We start from the raw sequence: 17804 nt of genomic DNA on the forward strand, positions 1-17804 counted from the left end.
CCTTGATTCCAGAAAAAAAAAAAAAAAAATCGATAAATTCAGGTGTGGTGTCACCAAGTTCACTGAACACATCAATGGTCAGGTTTATTAAAGGAATTTAATTCATTTAAGGGAATTTTTCATTGTTTAAATTTTTAATAGTGTCATTGTTATGTGTAGTGACAAAATTTACTGCACACATCAGTGACATCCTGTTGGTTATACTACAGCACTCAGTTTGGGAAAATGTGCAAAAATGGAATTTTTGTGAATTAATTAATTTTATTGGTCATTTTATTACTTACTTCAATGATAGCACAATCGCTAAAATTTAATTTTTGCACATTTTTCCAAAGCAAGACCCCACTGACCATTGATGTGTTGAGTGAATTTGGTGACACCACACATGAATTTATTGAATATTTTTCTGGTGTCTGTTTGTTCAGATCAGTTATTTTTCCAGCTCAGAGGATGGCTTATATATAAAAAATAAGGCTGTAGCTTGTTGTCTTCCTTCCTGAGGTTAGCCTCTAGTGTTGTTTGTTTTTCAACAACGTTTCTCTTAAGATTTATTGAGCCGTGGACTTTGAATATGTGAATATCTTTCTTTACTGAAGTCTTTTGATTTTGACCCCAATCACACTCGCCACTGACCCCGATCACATTCGCCACTGCGAACTGTGAATTGGTTCGCCCCCTTGGATTTGCCTGATCTGAATTCTCTGAGCCCACGAGTGACTTCCACTCCTGTCTCCAGGCCGAAATGCCGGACTTTAGTGATAGGGGATTCTATCACCCGCAAAGTAAAGTTACAGACACTGGCTGATAAATGTATTCCTGGGGCCAGAGCTCCTGACATTGCATCCCATCTTAGGGTGCTGACGCTGCAGAAGGGAAGACAGACTAAGGAACATGACATGAGATATAGTCACATAATTATTCACGTCGGTACCAATGATGTCAGGATGAAGCACTCAGAGGTCACAAAAATGGACATAGAGAGGATTTGTGATCTTGCCAGAAAGATGTGTCGGCATCAATTAATAGTCTCTGGTCCCCTCACCTCCTGGGGTACTGATGAGGCATTTAGCAGGCTGACATCGTTAAATGGGTGGCTGGCGCAATTTTGTAAACAGCAAGGCTTTAGCTTTATTGATAACTGGCCTTCGTTTGGGGGCGCCGTGGCTTGCTGATGCCAGGCGGCCTCCACTCTACTGGGGAAGGTGCCGCCATCTTGTCTGTAAACATAGATAGAGCTCTACAGGGAGGGTAACATTAGGAATTTACAGCAGGCCATGGAGCAGGTGATTAGAGACCTTGCAAGGCAACTTGTCAACTGCAAGTGCAGATAACATTCTGATCATTGGTGACTTTAACGTTCATATAAATAAGCATTCTGATCCCCTCTGCAAATCATTTATGGAAATTGTGGAAGCATTAGGATTTCGGCAATGCATTCGGGACTCGATGCATATTAGTAGAAATAGCCTGGATTTGGTTCTCGCACGTGGTATTGCTGTCACGAATATTGACATAATGCCTCTTACATCAGTGGTCTCTCATCACTCACTTATTAAGTTTACAGTTTCGCTGCCATGTTTAGTGGAACAACAACCTTATATATCACTACGGCGATGCATCAACTCCTCAACTAAGACTCAACTCAAAGCTAGACTACCTGATGTCTTAGCTCCACATTTGGCAAATACCCAATCAGTAGACAGTCTTGTGGATAGTTTAAACTCAGTGTTCACACGACATGAATGTGCCAACTGTGTTAAAACCGCGCTCCCCCAAAACACAGTCACCTTGGTTCAGTGATTACCTGTGTGACCTCAAGCATAAGGCTAGAGGTCTAGAACGGAAATGGCGTAGTTCAAAATTAGAAGTATTCCTCGTTGCATGGCGTGATGCTATCTTACAGTATAAACATGCATTACTGGCTACAAAGCGGACCTATTACTCTGATTTGATCAACAAAAACCAGCATAACTCAAAGTTCTTGTTCGACACGGTGGTAAGACTTATTCATGGACAACCACCTGTAGTTCACTCTCCTTTTACAGCACAAGATTTCCTGGATTACTTTGAGAAGAAAACAGAAGACATTAGGTTAAACATATCCCAGCATGCCTCAACCCAGCCACTAGAATGGAATAGAATAGAATGCTTTTTATTGTCATTATACACAAGGTACAACAAGATTAAAAGACAACTCCCATAGTGCAAAGGTGTGAAAGTAAATATAAAAAAATATAAATATAAAAAGACAAATAAGAATATATACATGTATTTACAAGGGAGCCAGTAGGTGTGTGTAAATAGATGTCTGTGCTATTCATTGCATTCACCTTTATAAAAAAAAATAAATGCAATGAATGGTGCAGACTGTAGGCTAATGTGCATTCAATATTTGTATTGCACTTGGGTAGAACATGTTGTTGAGTCTGGATGTGCAGGCCTTGATGGACCGGTACCTCTTTCCTGAAGGCAGCAGTGAGAACAGGTTGTGCCCGGGGTGTGAACCACTACACCCTGCTATTGAGGTGGGCGTCATTACTGAGGTATTACCTAAATTTACAGAATTTGAGAGTATCTCTCGATGCATGCTGATGAAACTAGTAACATCAACAAAACGCACAACCTGTTTATTTGATCCTAAACCAACAAAACTGTTTGAGGACCTTTGGCTCACTCTTGGGCTGGAAATTATTAATCTTTCTTTAACTTCTGGATCTGTTCCTAAATGTTTCAAATCTGCAGTGATTAAACCATTACTTAAGAAACCTAATCTTGACCCTAGTGTAATGAAAAACTATCGGCCAATATCAAATCATTTTGTTCTAAAATTCTGGAAAAAGTGGTGTCACGGCAGCTCGTGGACTATCTTACTGAGAATAATCTCTTTGAGCCACTGCAGTCTGCTTTTAGAAAATATCATTCCACGGAGACAGCTCTCACTAAAGTGGTGAATGATCTTCTGCTTGCAATGGATTCGGACACCACTACGGTTCTGGTGCTGTTAGATCTCAATGCTGCATTTGATACCATGGATCATCATATTCTACCTGATAGGCTGGAAAATCACTTTGGGATTAATGGAAATGCCCTTGCATGGTTGACGTCATACTTGACCAGTCATTCTCACTGTGTTTTGTACAGGAACACTACCTCTAACCATAGTGACATGAAATTTGGGGTTCCACAGGGGTCCGTCTTAGGCCCCCTGCTTTTCTCCCTTTATATAGCACCCCTTGGGCACATAATGAGGGGTTTTGGGATTACCTTTCACTGCTATGCTGATGATACTCATTTATACTTGCCGATAACTGCTGGTAATCTCATTCACATAAAATCCTTAGAAGATTGCCTTGCATCAGTGAGAAGTTGGATGTCTAGAAACTTACTACTTTTAAACTCTGATAAGACTGAAATGATGGTTCATGGTCCAGTGAGACATCGGCATCAATTTGACCAGTTAACGCTTAGCCTAGGCTCGTGTGTCATACATTACACTGACAAAGTGAGGAACCTTGGGGTAATTTTTGGTCCTACATTGTCCTTTGACCTCCACATTAGAAATATTACAAGGACTGCTTTCTTCCACCTGCAAAATATAGTGAAGATTCATCCCATCCTGTCTATGGCTGATGCTGAGACCTTGATCCATGAATTTATCTCTTCTAGATTGGATTATTGCAATCTTCTATTTTCTGGTTTACCGCAGTCCAGCATTAGGGCTCTCCAATTGGTTAAAAATACTGCAGCCAGAATTATGACAGGAAGCAGAACGTTTTACCACATTACACCCATTTTGGCATCCCTTCACTGGCTTCCTGTCCCAGTGAGATCAGATTTTAAGGTTCTGCTACTCGTTTATAAAACTGTTCATGGACTGGCACCTCCCTACCTAGCTGACCTAATTAAACCTTACGTACCGGCCCAGGCTTTGCGTTCTCAGGGTGCAGGACTACTTTGTGTTCCTCGGGTGAATAAGAAGTCTAGGGGTCATAGAGCTTTCTCTTATCATGCCCCTGTTCTGTGGAATGATGTCCCGACGTCAATAAAACAGATTCTGTGGAGACTTAGATCCAGACTTAAGACGCACGGTGGACCTGCGTGTTGATTAAGCACAAGTTTTATGGCGGCTGCCCTTCCTGACACAGCAGCCCAAAAGGGACATATTTAATGCCATTTGCATTTTGCAGAGTGGGAACCACTGGTTCCTCACCTATGTGCTGTCTGCTGGTTGCAAGTGCAGATTAAAACACTCATTTTTGTGAAATGAAGGATTCTACGTGTTACTCATTGCTACAAAAGGCAAAGCAGGATGAATCCCTATCACCAAAGAGGGGACAACACAAAGAAAGCATTTATCCTGACTCGCAACGACATAACCCAATCTGCAACCTCTTCACTAGATGACATTAAATACTATACCCTGTAGATTTAAAGTAGCTGGATTTTTGTGTGTCTTTTTCAGTCTACAGTAAAGTGAAGTGGTAACTCCAGTTACACTCTTCAGAATGAATCTATCAAACTGTCTAAAGCGCATGGTGAGAGTGTACATTGGGTTTATCCAACTTCAAGTCAGGTTAGTAGTTGCAGAGGAGAATCCAAAAATGCAGGCTGTAACTACCAGACGATGTAGATGCAAAACAAAGGTGAACTGAACTGAAATACAAAACGACTCAAACTGAAAAAAAATTTATATATATACGAGGTCTGTTAGAAAAGTATCCAACCTTTTTATTTTTTTCAAAAACCTGATGGATTTGAATCGTGTGCTTGCATGAGCCAACCTTGAACCTTTGTGCGCATGCGTGATTTTTTTCACGCCTGTCAGTTGCGTCATTTGCTTGTAAGCAGCCTTTGTGTGAGGATGGGTGGAGTCTCTCATCATTTTTTCTTTGCAAGGAAATGGCGGAACGACTGGAGCAGTCAGCATGGCTGACAGCAGCAACATGCCCAGCTCGTCAGCCATTCGGAAGATTCAGATGGCTTTCGGTGGCTTTTCATTCGTGTGGGCATGTCCTGTGAGGCTTCATCATAGAGGCGCTGTTGCTGCGCCATCAGCTTTGTGCCGATGAATTTTGCCGCCACTCTTTTCATGGCAAAATCTTCTTTCACAGTGGAATGTGCCAAAAAAGTGCTGATGTCCACCTCTTCTGCAATTTCTCGGATAATCACACGAAGGTCCCACATCACCACAGCGTTCACTTTGGAAATGATCCAGTCGTTTCAGCATGTTGATGCCGATCGGAGCGCGGCATGCTCTCCACCGTTGTGTGGACGTCTTTAAACCGGTTGTACTGCTCCTTAATCTGTGTGATGCCCAGAGGATCGTCACCGAAAGCCATCTGAATAATCTGAATGGTTTCCACCTGGCTATTGCCCAGTTTGTGGCAAAATTTGATGCAGTCGCGCTGCTCCAGTCGTTCCGCCATTTCCTTGCAAAGAAAAAACGACGAGAGACTCCACCCATCCTCACACAAAGGCTGCTTACAAGCAAATGACGCAACTGACAGGCGTGAAAAAAATCACGCATGCACACGAAGGTTCAAGGTTGGCTCATGTAAGCACACGTGATTCAAATCCATCAGGTTTTTGAAAAAATAAAAAGGTCGGATACTTTTCCAACAGACCTCGTATATATATATATATATATATATATATATATATATATATATATATATATATATACACATATATATATACACACATATATATATATATATATATATATATATATATATATACACACAATATATATATATATATATATATATATATATATATATACATATACGAGGTCTATTAGAAAAGTATCCTTTGGGGATTAAACAGATTTTATGGGGATTAAACAGATTAAGGAGTGTTACTGCCGCTTTAAGGACTGCCCACAACTGCTGAGAGCGCGGCATGCTCCCAGCCCCCATCGACAGGCTGACACCCCGCTGAAACAACCAGATCATTTCCAACGTGAAGGCTGTGTTGATCCGGGACCTCGCCTGACTTTCACAAAAAGGGCAGAAGAATCTGGACATCAGCACTTTTCCGGCACATTCCACCGTTACAGGAGTTTTTTGTAATGGAAAGAAAGTGGAGGGACGGCGCCACGGAGCCGTTCATTACGCGGGACAAAACCACCTCGGTGTCGGTCTCACAGGACGGCTTTCAGGTGGATTTCAGACGGATTCCGGTTGCTTTCCAGTCATGTGAATATCCGATTGTGATTGTGCATGAGCTGGACATGCCAGAACATGTCCTGTGAGGCTTCATCACGGCGTTTCTTTGCGCCAGCAGTTGTGGGCCGTCCTTAAAGGGGCAGTAACACTCCTTAATCTGTGTAATCCCCATAAAATCATCCCTGAAAGCCATATTAATTTTTCAAACGGTGTCCACCTGGAGGTCTCTCACAGTTTCTGGAAAAAAATTGATGCAGCAAAGCTCCAAATCGTTCAGACATTTATTCGCAATAAAAAATAGACGAGAGGGGTGGACCAGTGCTCACACAAAGCCTCCTCACAGGCGAATGATGCAACTGACAGGCATGAAAAAAATAACGCCTGCGCACGAGGGTTCAAGCTTGTCTGACGCAACCACACGTGATTCAAATCCATATGGTTTTTTAAAAAAATAATAAGGTCGGACACTTGTCTAATAGACCTCGTATATATATATATATATATATATATATATATATATATATATATATAATGAATGATATTCCCGTTTTGTGAGATCCACGTTCACGTTTTGGGAGATATTTTCTCAGTATTCACGTTTTGCAATTCACAATTTGCTGATAATTCACGATTTGCAACTGATTCACGTTTTGGGGGTTAACATTGTCACAGTTAAGATGCGGAAGAGATGGAAGCAACATTGTGAAAACTCATTTTTTGCTTTTGACAATGTGTTGGGGTCATTAATTAATTTTTATTTAGGGTGGGTGTTTAACCAACTTTCTTCAGAAAAGAGGGTAGGCTGATGCTCAGCTCTGGGCCCGCCATCGTGTGGATACTATAATATTTTCAACATTTAATAGGGCAGTGCAGTTTTGTTTGACCATTTCTGGAGACAGTCTGCTGTTGTGCAACATAAATACAGCATCACTTCTAATGGAAAAATGGTGTACTGTTTTGTTTTTGGCTGCAATCACCGAAACAGTCGCGAAAAGTGCAGTTTTTTTTTTCGGTTCCCAGTGGAGAAGGGAAGACAACGCAAATGGGAGAGGTCGTGTCAGTAACTTCTAGCCTACATGGCTAACAAGAGTAGCTGCGTTCTCTCACCTGCACAAATGGCTCGACATGTTTGAGCTCCGGGTCATAAACAAACCATAACACATGCCCACTTTCCACCACATCGTTGCTCTTTCTTTGCATTTTTACTTTTTTTGCTGTGTAATTTGTGCATAAACTCAGAGAAAGTGCTATGTCTCTACTGGCTGTCCCCGGATGTAGGGTTATTTTATGAACCATTCATTCATCTAATGTTAAAATGTAAAAAAGAAACAGGTCTTTCAAATAACATACAGGTGCTTTTAAAAAAAAAGAGCCTTTGTTACACCACCTTAGTAACAAGGCAATTGAAAAAACACAACCCCCAAAACCAGACTAAAACAAAACAAAAAACAAAACAGACAACCAAGACCATCAAAAGAACAATGACATGTTCAGGATAGTACTAAGTGGATAACCAACAGTGGACAGTTAAAGTGTCATGGCATATATAGAGTCCACACAGGTGATGCTGAGGGAGAGAACCAAAAGGAGCACAGTGGAGAACAAAACTGGAATCCCGCAAACCAGCCCTTGATCCTGATCTGCACCAGAGTTTCATGGGTTGTTCCTTGGTTCATGCTCCTCCTTCATTAAAATTGGTTCATTAGATTTTGCTTAATCGGGCAACAAATGAACATCACATAAACTCTTTGGGGGGAGGTTTGATAATTGATAAGATTTTTAATTTAATTCTTTTTTTTATAGGAGTTGCAGTGTTTGTTTCAAATGAGATTTTCTATAGAAATGCTGATGAAGAGAAAACACATAACAAACTCAATTTTTAATCAAACTTCTAGGCTGCATAAAACTTTTGCACATCAGCGTATTGTCAGGTAGTGCCTTCGAAGAACACATGGTTATGTCGCAGAGCTGTGGATATGTTCCCCACAGGGCGGAGTATTTGCCCACTGGAAGACAACAGCACAGCTCGCACAGATGGCCAAATATGAGATCTGTGATCACAGCAGTTCACGTGACTACAGCTTCCCTGCAAAACATGTCAATAAAAACCTGACAATTAATGCAAATTGCAGGCGACATGTTACACAAAACACACAGCACTCGTGCACTTTCAGTCACATCGCAATGGGAGGAATTGCATGCGGCGAAGGCTCCATCCTTCTGCTGACTGTTCACCATCACTGCATATGCTGGTTGGGTGCTGGAAAAAATAGAAAAAAAAACATTTCACAATCACAAGACAGCCAGTAGCTACAGCATGTGTTGCAGAAAATGTGTTCATGAATCTTAATTCTGTAGACAACAAAACTGAGCCATATTATTTTATTATTCATGAAAAGTTCCATGGAACTTTTGTGCTTACAGCCAACTGCAAGACTGAAGACAGAGAAGACTTTTATAACGAGCCTTCTGACATTAAATGAAACATTTCCTTGGATACTCTTGTGTTATTATATCATCAGTCACTGATGTTCCTGCATGTTCTTGTGTGATAAATGCTGCCGCCATTAAATGGAACGCTTGAGTACTATGAGTACCAATAAAAAACAGCACTGTGATGTGATGTTTATAGACATTTCAATTAAAAGAGATGAAATGAGTATGAATAACAATTTTTTTATTGAAAGAACAAGTGGCAGGCTTTGCTGATTAGACTCTGGTAGCGTGCAGCATCTTCATGTATAACATGCTCAGAGTCTAGATGCTGTTGGGGGTGGATATAGTACAATGTATCCAGATGAACCACAGACAGCAAACTAAAGGAAAAGGCAAAGATGGGATGGTGGTGGGGCATGCTGAAAATGGTCTAAAAAGCAGGAGGGTAAGATTGAACATATATTTAAAGAATAAAGCATAGTGCCTGTTTGGCCTTTCAACACTAGCAAAAGACAAGTGCAATAACTATGAGGAAATAGAGTGTACTAGACAGCGAGGGAAAATAACCACTGAGTGAGACCTGGGTTTGTTTCCTGGTCACACCACTTATGACCTTGGACAAGACACCTAATCCCAGTTCTAGTGCCATACTGTAGAATCTGGGTATCAGTACCAACAGCAATATTATTTACAGACTAGCACCTCCCTACTTAGTTGACCTACTTAAACCCTACGTACCAGCCTGGCCCTGCGTTCTCAGGGTGCAGGACTACTTTGTGTCCCGAGGGTGAATAAAAAGTCTGCAGATCACAGAGCTTTCTCTTGTCGTGGCCCTGTTCTGTGGAATGATCTCCCTGCATCAATAAAACAGTCAGATTCTGTAGAGACTTTCAAGTCCAGAAGACGCAACTATTTTCCGTTTCATATGGGTAGCATACTGGCATAGTCTGATACTATGCTTTCTACCCTTTTAAATTAATTTTATTAGTAAACAGAGCGGGTCGCAGGCTCAACTTTATCTAAAGTCTGGGTCTTTTAGTGAAGCTTAGGGCTAATGGCTGGCAATCACCTGAGCATTTCTTCTGTTTTCTTGTTGCTTAATGCTGACAAATTATACCTTATTTATTGTCTTTCTGGCACCTGATTCTGTTTTATCTCTGTGTTTGAGGTGCGGGTCCATCCAGAAGTGGGAGTGGGTGTCTTCTTCTGTAATGGTCATGAAATAGACGGGTTCTGTGGACCCCCCCCAGCCAGCCTCCCATCCTGCACACCAGCATGAATTCACAAAATTTCCTGTATATTTGTATTGTCATTTGTGTCGGTAGCATGGCGCAAGCAGAGGGTCACCCCTTTGAGTCTGGTCTGCTTGAGGTTTCTTCTTTAAGTCATCAGAGGGAGTTTTTCCTTAGGGCCCCTTCACACATAGTGTGAAGTTTGGACGACGTTTGACAAATACGGCGAAACAGCGTGAAACAGTTCGAATTTGCGCACCATAAAACATTGCACTGATGGGCAGGCGTGCACGATCCTGGTGCGATAGCTTGTGCATGCGACGGTGTCTTTCGAGCAGAACAGTGCAAAGTGCACCACATCACACCACTTATGTGGAATAAATAAAAAATAAAAACCAGCTGGTACCTGTGGGACCACATTGTGCCACATATGTGGAATTAAAATAAATAAATAAAAACCAGCTAGTACTTGTGGGACCACATCGCTCCGCTTATGTGGAATAAATTAGAAAAAAAAGAGAAAAACACATACCACCCACTGGACACGAACCCGCGCCTGCCAAAAGCTCTGATTGTCAGTCAGCAACTTTACCACTGAGCTACGGAGCTGTTCTTTGAAAGCTGTGGGAATCTGCATCATATCAGGAAGGACATGGAAGTAATATGAAAAAAATTAAAATCACACACCATATAAAAACACCGCATTTATCAAACGAGCCATACACATATGATCTAACTGTTCCTCTGTAGATGACCCATGGTCACAGACATACAGTCATGAAATGACATGAATGGGAAGCAGTGGGCTCTGATGTCCACATCTACTGGTCCAGTGCATCCAGAGTGTTCTGCCCGACATACATGTCTTGTGGATGGCGCGCCACAGCTCACACACCGCGTTATGTGGAACAGAGCTCACGTGGGTGATGTGATAGTCAGATCGCCCACTGCGTGTTCTGATCTGACAGTTTGTTTCAACCTGGCAGGCTGTGTCCACTCCGTGCATGCACTAGCTCACTCGCTGCAGCTTGTCACCATGACAATATATGTTTTTATTTATGTCGACGTAAGTACAGCAATCAGACACACGCCTCACAGTAGACAGTTGTTAGTCCATGCCTGTCCAAACACTAGGTGTTGTCCAGCTGGAATGTCCAGAATGACAGATCACCACAGCCGCTTCTGTCATAGCCACATCTCCTGTCAGTTCTCAGTGTGCACACCAAAGCCACACTCGTGGGGAACCTAGAGAAATTTCTCTGCGAGTACGATAGTGGTTGTCTGTAGTCTGTTATTGTGCCATGTGAGTGGTGTTAGATGTTCGTGCGTGTCACCTGGAATTTGGCTGACACCTGCCGTGAGAGGGTGCAATGGGTTCACACTCTGTCTTTCAGCCGCTGGTGTATGCAAATAGTTTTAGCAACAGGTGTATGAGGCGTTAGAGGCAGGGATGATTTCACAAGGTTTGCACGATTCCTACGTCATGTGCACTAAGTGTGCACTTCGACCAAACTTTGCACTATGTATGAAGGGGCCTTTACCACTGTCGCCCATGTGCTTGCTCTAAGGGTTGGTACTTTCCTTATTTGTGTAAAGCGCCTTGAGGCAGCTTTGTTGTCATTTGGTGCTATATAAAAAAATGAAATGAAATGAAACACCAATGGGCCTCAGAGCCTGCTGTGGCGCCATGCGATGAGCGGCTGGGTGGCGATGCGCAAATCCGTCCGCACGTCTTTCATTACAAAATCTCCTTTAACAGTGAAATGTCCGGATACACTGCTGATCCCGACCTCTTCTGAAACTTCTCTGTTCTCTCACGACGTCCTGGGTCAACAGAGGCTTAAATTTGGAAGTTTTCAGCTCAAAACAGGCTGACGACGGCAGCTCGGGGCGTGGCGCGCTGTCCGGTGCCGTGGGCTGTCCTTAAAGCAATAGTAACACTCCTTAATCGCTCATCAGCCGTTAAAATTTTCACAGAAAAGCGTCTGGATTTCTCAAATGGTGTCCACTTGGATGTGCCTTACAGTTTCTGAAAAAATTTTGATCAAGCAAAGCACCAGTCTCTCAGGAAGAAGTCAGACAAAGGAATTCCGACGAGGGGGGTGGACCAGTGCTCACTCAAAGCCTGCCCGCAGGCGAATGACGCAACCGACAGGCGTGAAAAAACTCACGCATGCGCACGAGGGTTCAAGCTTGTCGGACGCAATCACACGTGATTCAAATCCATATAGTTTTTGAAAAAATAAAAAGGTCAGTTTCTTTTCTAATAGACCTCGTATAAAAACAAACATAAACAAGTGTCTATTAATGTTAACTTAAAAAATAGAACTGGCTATGTTGTTAGCTATGACAGATGGTGCTGCAGCCGGCTCGATAAGCTAACATTAGCAGCTAAGTTTAGCTAATTGTACCCCACTTCTCCCTGTTTATTAAAAAACAATTTGTATATAGTCACAACCATAAAGCGTACAAGATATAAGTACCGCAGTGAAAGGAAACAGAGGTAGAATAGCTCCCAACTAAGAACAGCTCAGGGCTAGCGGATGCAGCGACATGTAGGCCAGGGTAGTTCGTAACTGGCTTGATGGAGAGGGATCAATTAACATTAACAGCGACACTGGTAGGCGTGGTTACAATTTTTGGTGGCAAACTCATCGCAAGAAAATCACCCTAAAACAATACCCCAAAAAATTGAAGACTCATCAGAACGACGTCTAACTGGCATATACATAAGGCATGTGTAGCCTAGGCAGGTTATTAGATAAATAAAAGCTGATAGGCTAAGCTATATTTGTAGCTATTTTACTATAGAAACAGAATCTAAGATATCATATGTTTTAGGTTTCTATCTAAAGCTTACCTTGCTGGCTAGGTTATGGATAGGCAGACAAATTTCATCTTCCACATGCTTTCTAATGGAAACCCCAAACTACTGACACTCTACAACAGTTTAAATTTTACACAAAGAAATGGTTGAAAGATGGACAGATTTGTGAACAATAATTAATTGTGAGTAATCCTTTGCTGGTGTTTCTTGTTGGTGCTTGTGGGGGTTGTATCTATTTTTATATTCTGTAGTATTTTGTACATTGTAACGTGCTGTTTCTTGCTTCTGCCTTTTTTACAGCGCATTGTGTTCTGTGTCTTCATCAAGCAGGCCGGTCGCAGCACCAGTCGGCATCACCGCGAAGGGAGAGCACACGCATTGTGTTCTGCATGTGTCTGTTTATAAGAATCTTCTCGCCCAGAAGAAAAAAGAGCACCAACAACTACCCATAACTGTGTTCTTCACTCGGAAGAAGACACCTGCACCGAGGTGTCACTCAGTGTAAAAAAGACGCGACAGCGGAGCGGCACCAGGATGCAGAGGCGCAGTCAGAGGAACTGTGAAATACTGGTGATGTTGTGAAACTGTAGTGACATGGACCCACAACAGAGGGCGTAAATGAACGGACAATGGATAAGCCAAAATATAACAATTTAATGTTGCAAATTGTGCACCACGGAATACAGACAAATGCAGTTTGAGAATGATAGTCAATTACACGAAAAGTGACGTGTGGGCAGGCTCGAGGATAAAAGACGTCCGTCCAGAGAAGAGCCGGGTCCCACACGGCTTCCACCGCCAACGGATCTGAAGAACACCGGAGCCGACAAGCCCTGAATCTCCAGGTAGCCACCGTCTCCAGCTGTCAGACCTGGTACTGCTGGTGGGTGTGTGGATACACACCCAGTAAATCCTCAAACACAGAAAAACAGTTCCTCCGGGAGGGAGCACCTCCACCTCCGAAATAGGAACACGTCAGCAGCTCCTGTTACCACTTATCTGGTTGGAGTGAGAGGGGAAGACGTCTGCACTCTCACAGACTGCCAACCCAGCTGACAGGGCACCACAAGACAATGGCTGCAAACAGATCACACGTAAGTCAACGTTCAGACACAGCAGAGAATATTACCTAAGTCGTAGATGATTTCTCAGCAGGGAGGTGGAGTTGCAGTCCGGCTTTTATGGTGATGTTGAATGATGGCAGTTGATGAGTGACAGCTGGTGCTGATGATGAGTGACAGCTGTCACTCTCTGTTGCTCCAACACCCTCTCGTGCTTGAAGCCCGCACTTCAAGCAGGGTGCCCTCTGGTGGTGGTAGGCCAGCAGTACCTCCTCTGCCCACACAACAGGTGAGTTACTATTAATAATTTTGTATGTGTCCAACCTCGTAGGTTGATCGTTAAAATGAAATTAGTTAGTTCTAAAAGCCATCATAATTATTTATAGGAAAACGTTCTATTTTTTCTACTAAGGTTTGAACTTTGAGTGTTTACACAGGAGAGAAAAGTGAGAAAATGCCTGTTTGAGAAAAGTGTATAAAGTGTGTAATGAGGGGTTTTACAGACTTAAAACATCTATAATAATTGTAAAAAATTATGCTGACTACTTCGCGGATTTTGCCTATTGCGGGTTATTTTTAGAACGTAACTGTTATGTGTCGGACGCAGCTCGGAGAACCGACCAGCGTTTGAAGGACCCAGTATGAAATAAGCAGAGCACGGTACAAAGGCTAACTGAATTTAATACATAACAGTGATACAAAACAACAAAAGAGTGTGCGGTCTGGCATGGTGGTGATACGGTGCGCTCCCAGCAGCGCTAACGGTCCGGAGCCAGAAGCTGTTCAGACCCAAGGACCCCGCCGACACCGCCCAGGTGGCCGCAACAAACCGAGTCTGTGAAAGAAGGAACCATTATGTGAGTCCACACTCTACACACAGAGAGACCACTCAAAGGTGTACATAAACAGCAAACACTTCCTGGCTTAATTACTAATCAGCTTCCCAACCTGCAGGCATGGAACATCCAGTTCACAAAACTCCACTGCAGTGGAAGCCGATACATGACTAACGTACAGCTCAATATAATACAGTGTGAGGGACACCACATTTACTGACTGTATAAATGTTAGTCACAAAATCTAACGTACCTCAGGAAGTGTGCTGACGAGCGTGAGACCTCACCCCCTCCTCTTTCACAGACCGTGCATCAAACCCTGGACGTTCTCTGCATCCACTGATGATGAGATGGCTCCCGAGACGACGATCTCACCCGTCTGATCACAAGGTCGAGTGTCTGGCAAATACACACTGTATACTCCAGTCTTAAATGCCACCATGTTCCAATCCATATAGATGCACCTCAGCTGTGAGTCCTGACGAGCCGCAGGTGATCAGGGTGAGGTCCTGATAACCTCAGCAACACAGCCACTCAGTCCCAAATGCAAGCCACCTGGAAGGAAAAACAAAAGACAGAAACAAAAAGGCAGCCAGGCCCCCCAGCCATACAACAGTACCCCACCCTCACGGGAAGCCTCCCGGTGACCACACAAACCTGGCCCAGGAGAAACACCCCCCTCCAGGGACCATGGCTGGAAACCGCATCTGCATTCGTCTTCCAACAGAATGGTTGATGTCCTCTCCTCTGGCTGCATCCTTGCCTTTGTTTCAGTCAGTCACTTATCACAGGTGTGGCCAGGAGTTCTTAAACCTGTGCGGTCAGCCTTTATCCAACCATGTTCGGTCTTTAGTCATAAAACAAAAAAGACAAACACAAACAACCAAAACACCCCCCCTCCCCAGGGGACCGTCCCATCAAACCCCGGGAAGAGGAGAAAAGAAAAACCCCAAACTTAAGCTTACAAATAAAAGTGCTAAAACACCCCCCCCCCCCCAAATGACATGTAGGGACCAACACCCCCCAGAGGACTTCCCGCCAGCTCCAGGAGTAATAACCACAGCCGAGGTCCCTCTGGGATCCAACGTCACCCACGGGGACTCCCAGCGCCTCCCAGAGGACCACTCGTCAACCCCAGGAGACGCCTCCCCTCATGACCAACGGACCCAGCCCCGGCAGTCTATGGCTAGATGGACCCACAGCCCTTTCCCCCCCAGAGGACACCACAGTCAAACCCTGAGGGCGGAAACTGGGGGGAAAAACAAGGAGAGAGAAAAAAAAACATACAAACAAAACAACCCCAACCCCACCCCCTTGGCGCAGTGGAAACTGGAAGCACGTCCAGTGTCACCAACCGTGACTATACCCCAGAAGCCAACCAGGAGGAGTGGAACAGCGGTTATGGCAAACGGCACAAAACGGCGCCACTCCTCCGACTTCTACACCAGCCACTAGCTGCGGGTATATCCCACTGCCCCAAACCTCAGCCATGCCGATGGCAGACGGCCAAAGGCGTGCTGAAGCCGGAGGTGGAACAGGGAATCAAACCCCCCCCCCCCCCCCCCAGGTGCAGAGGTTACCCGGGAAATGCCCAGTATAACCAAACTGCACCACTCCAGCAACGCCGACACTACGGCTCACCCGGCTGGAGCCAGAGGAGAAGAGAGGGAAGAAAAAGAAAATACCCCAAACCCCCCCCCCCCCTCCCGGGTGCAGAGGCTACCTGGGAAATGCCCAGCACAACCAAACTGCACCCCTCCAGCAACGCCGACACTATGGCTCACCCGGCTGGAGTCAGAGGAGAAGAGAGGGCATAACAAAAACAAACCAAAAAAAAGAAAAAAAAAACCCAAGTACCACCCCATCACCCCCCAGGGGACCGTCCCATCAAACCCTGGGGAGGTGAAACAAAAAGAAATAAAAAGAAAGACTAACAGACCAACATACAGTTGTTTGGGTCCTTTTTTTTTTTTTTTCTTCTTAGACAGGCTGCAGGGTCACAACCCCAGACTCAAACAGTGGAAAAAATAAATAAATAAATAAATCCCACACAAAAACCAACTCAAAAAACACCCACACGAAATGAACTAACACAAAACAAATCAGTGACGTATACCGTTAAGCTCAAACAAATCGAACACACCTGTTCTAACTTAAGAGCTTAACGGTAATGTGACTAAGTCACCAAAAGAGGGAGCCAAAGTGCTAAAAATGAAAAAACCCCCTTTGGTGACAGAAAACAAACGAGCTGCATCTCCGTGCGCAGCTGTGTGCAACACACAACCAAAATGTGCTCAACTAAATAACGCCGGAGCTGATACAACAGACGCAGTAGTTATCTTTATCCGGGGAAACGGGGCTACAACTGTAACACAGGAAGCTCAGCGACCCGTGCCACAGAGCTCCGCCGTGCGCGTGCACCCATTACAGACACACTCTTGCAGCTCCCATTTAAACCTCTTATCCAGTCGGAGCGTGACGCGAAGCCGTCGCCAGTCACACTCCACCACGACCCACAGATAAGGCACAAACACAGGAACACGGCTACAAGAGAGCACAAATCAGTATTCAGCAATGGGTCTCAAACACGCACCATCCGGGCGGAGAGCACCCGCAACTGATCCGGATAACTACTGAACGTCTGCTGCCGCCTTCCCGGCGCGTTACCGTCTCTGCTACCGCTGGGTCCGTGATGTTTGGCCAGAGACTACTGTTATGTGTCGGACGCAGCTCGGAGAACCGACCAGCGTTTGAAGGACCCAGTATGAAATAAGCAGAGCACGGTACAAAGGCTAACTGAATTTAATACATAACAGTGATACAAAACAACAAAAGAGTGTGCGGTCTGGCATGGTGGTGATACGGTGCGCTCCCAGCAGCGCTAATGGTCCGGAGCCAGAAGCTGTTCGGACCCAAGGACCCCGCCGACACCCCCAGGTGGCCGCAACAAACCGAGTCTGTGAAAGAAGGAACCATTATGTGAGTCCACACTCTACACACAGAGAGACCACTCAAAGGTGTACATAAACAGCAAACACTTCCTGGCTTAATTACTAATCAGCTTCCCAACCTGCAGGCATGGAACATCCAGTTCACAAAACTCCACTGCAGTGGAAGCCGATACATGACTAACGTACAGCTCAATATAATACGGTGTGAGGGACACCACATTTACTGACTGTATAAATGTTAGTCACAAAATCTAACGTACCTCAGGAAGTGTGCTGACGAGCGTGAGACCTCAC

Source organism: Thalassophryne amazonica, chromosome 2 (assembly GCF_902500255.1).
Source record: "Thalassophryne amazonica chromosome 2, fThaAma1.1, whole genome shotgun sequence".
Classification (NCBI taxonomy): Eukaryota; Metazoa; Chordata; class Actinopteri; order Batrachoidiformes; family Batrachoididae; genus Thalassophryne; species Thalassophryne amazonica.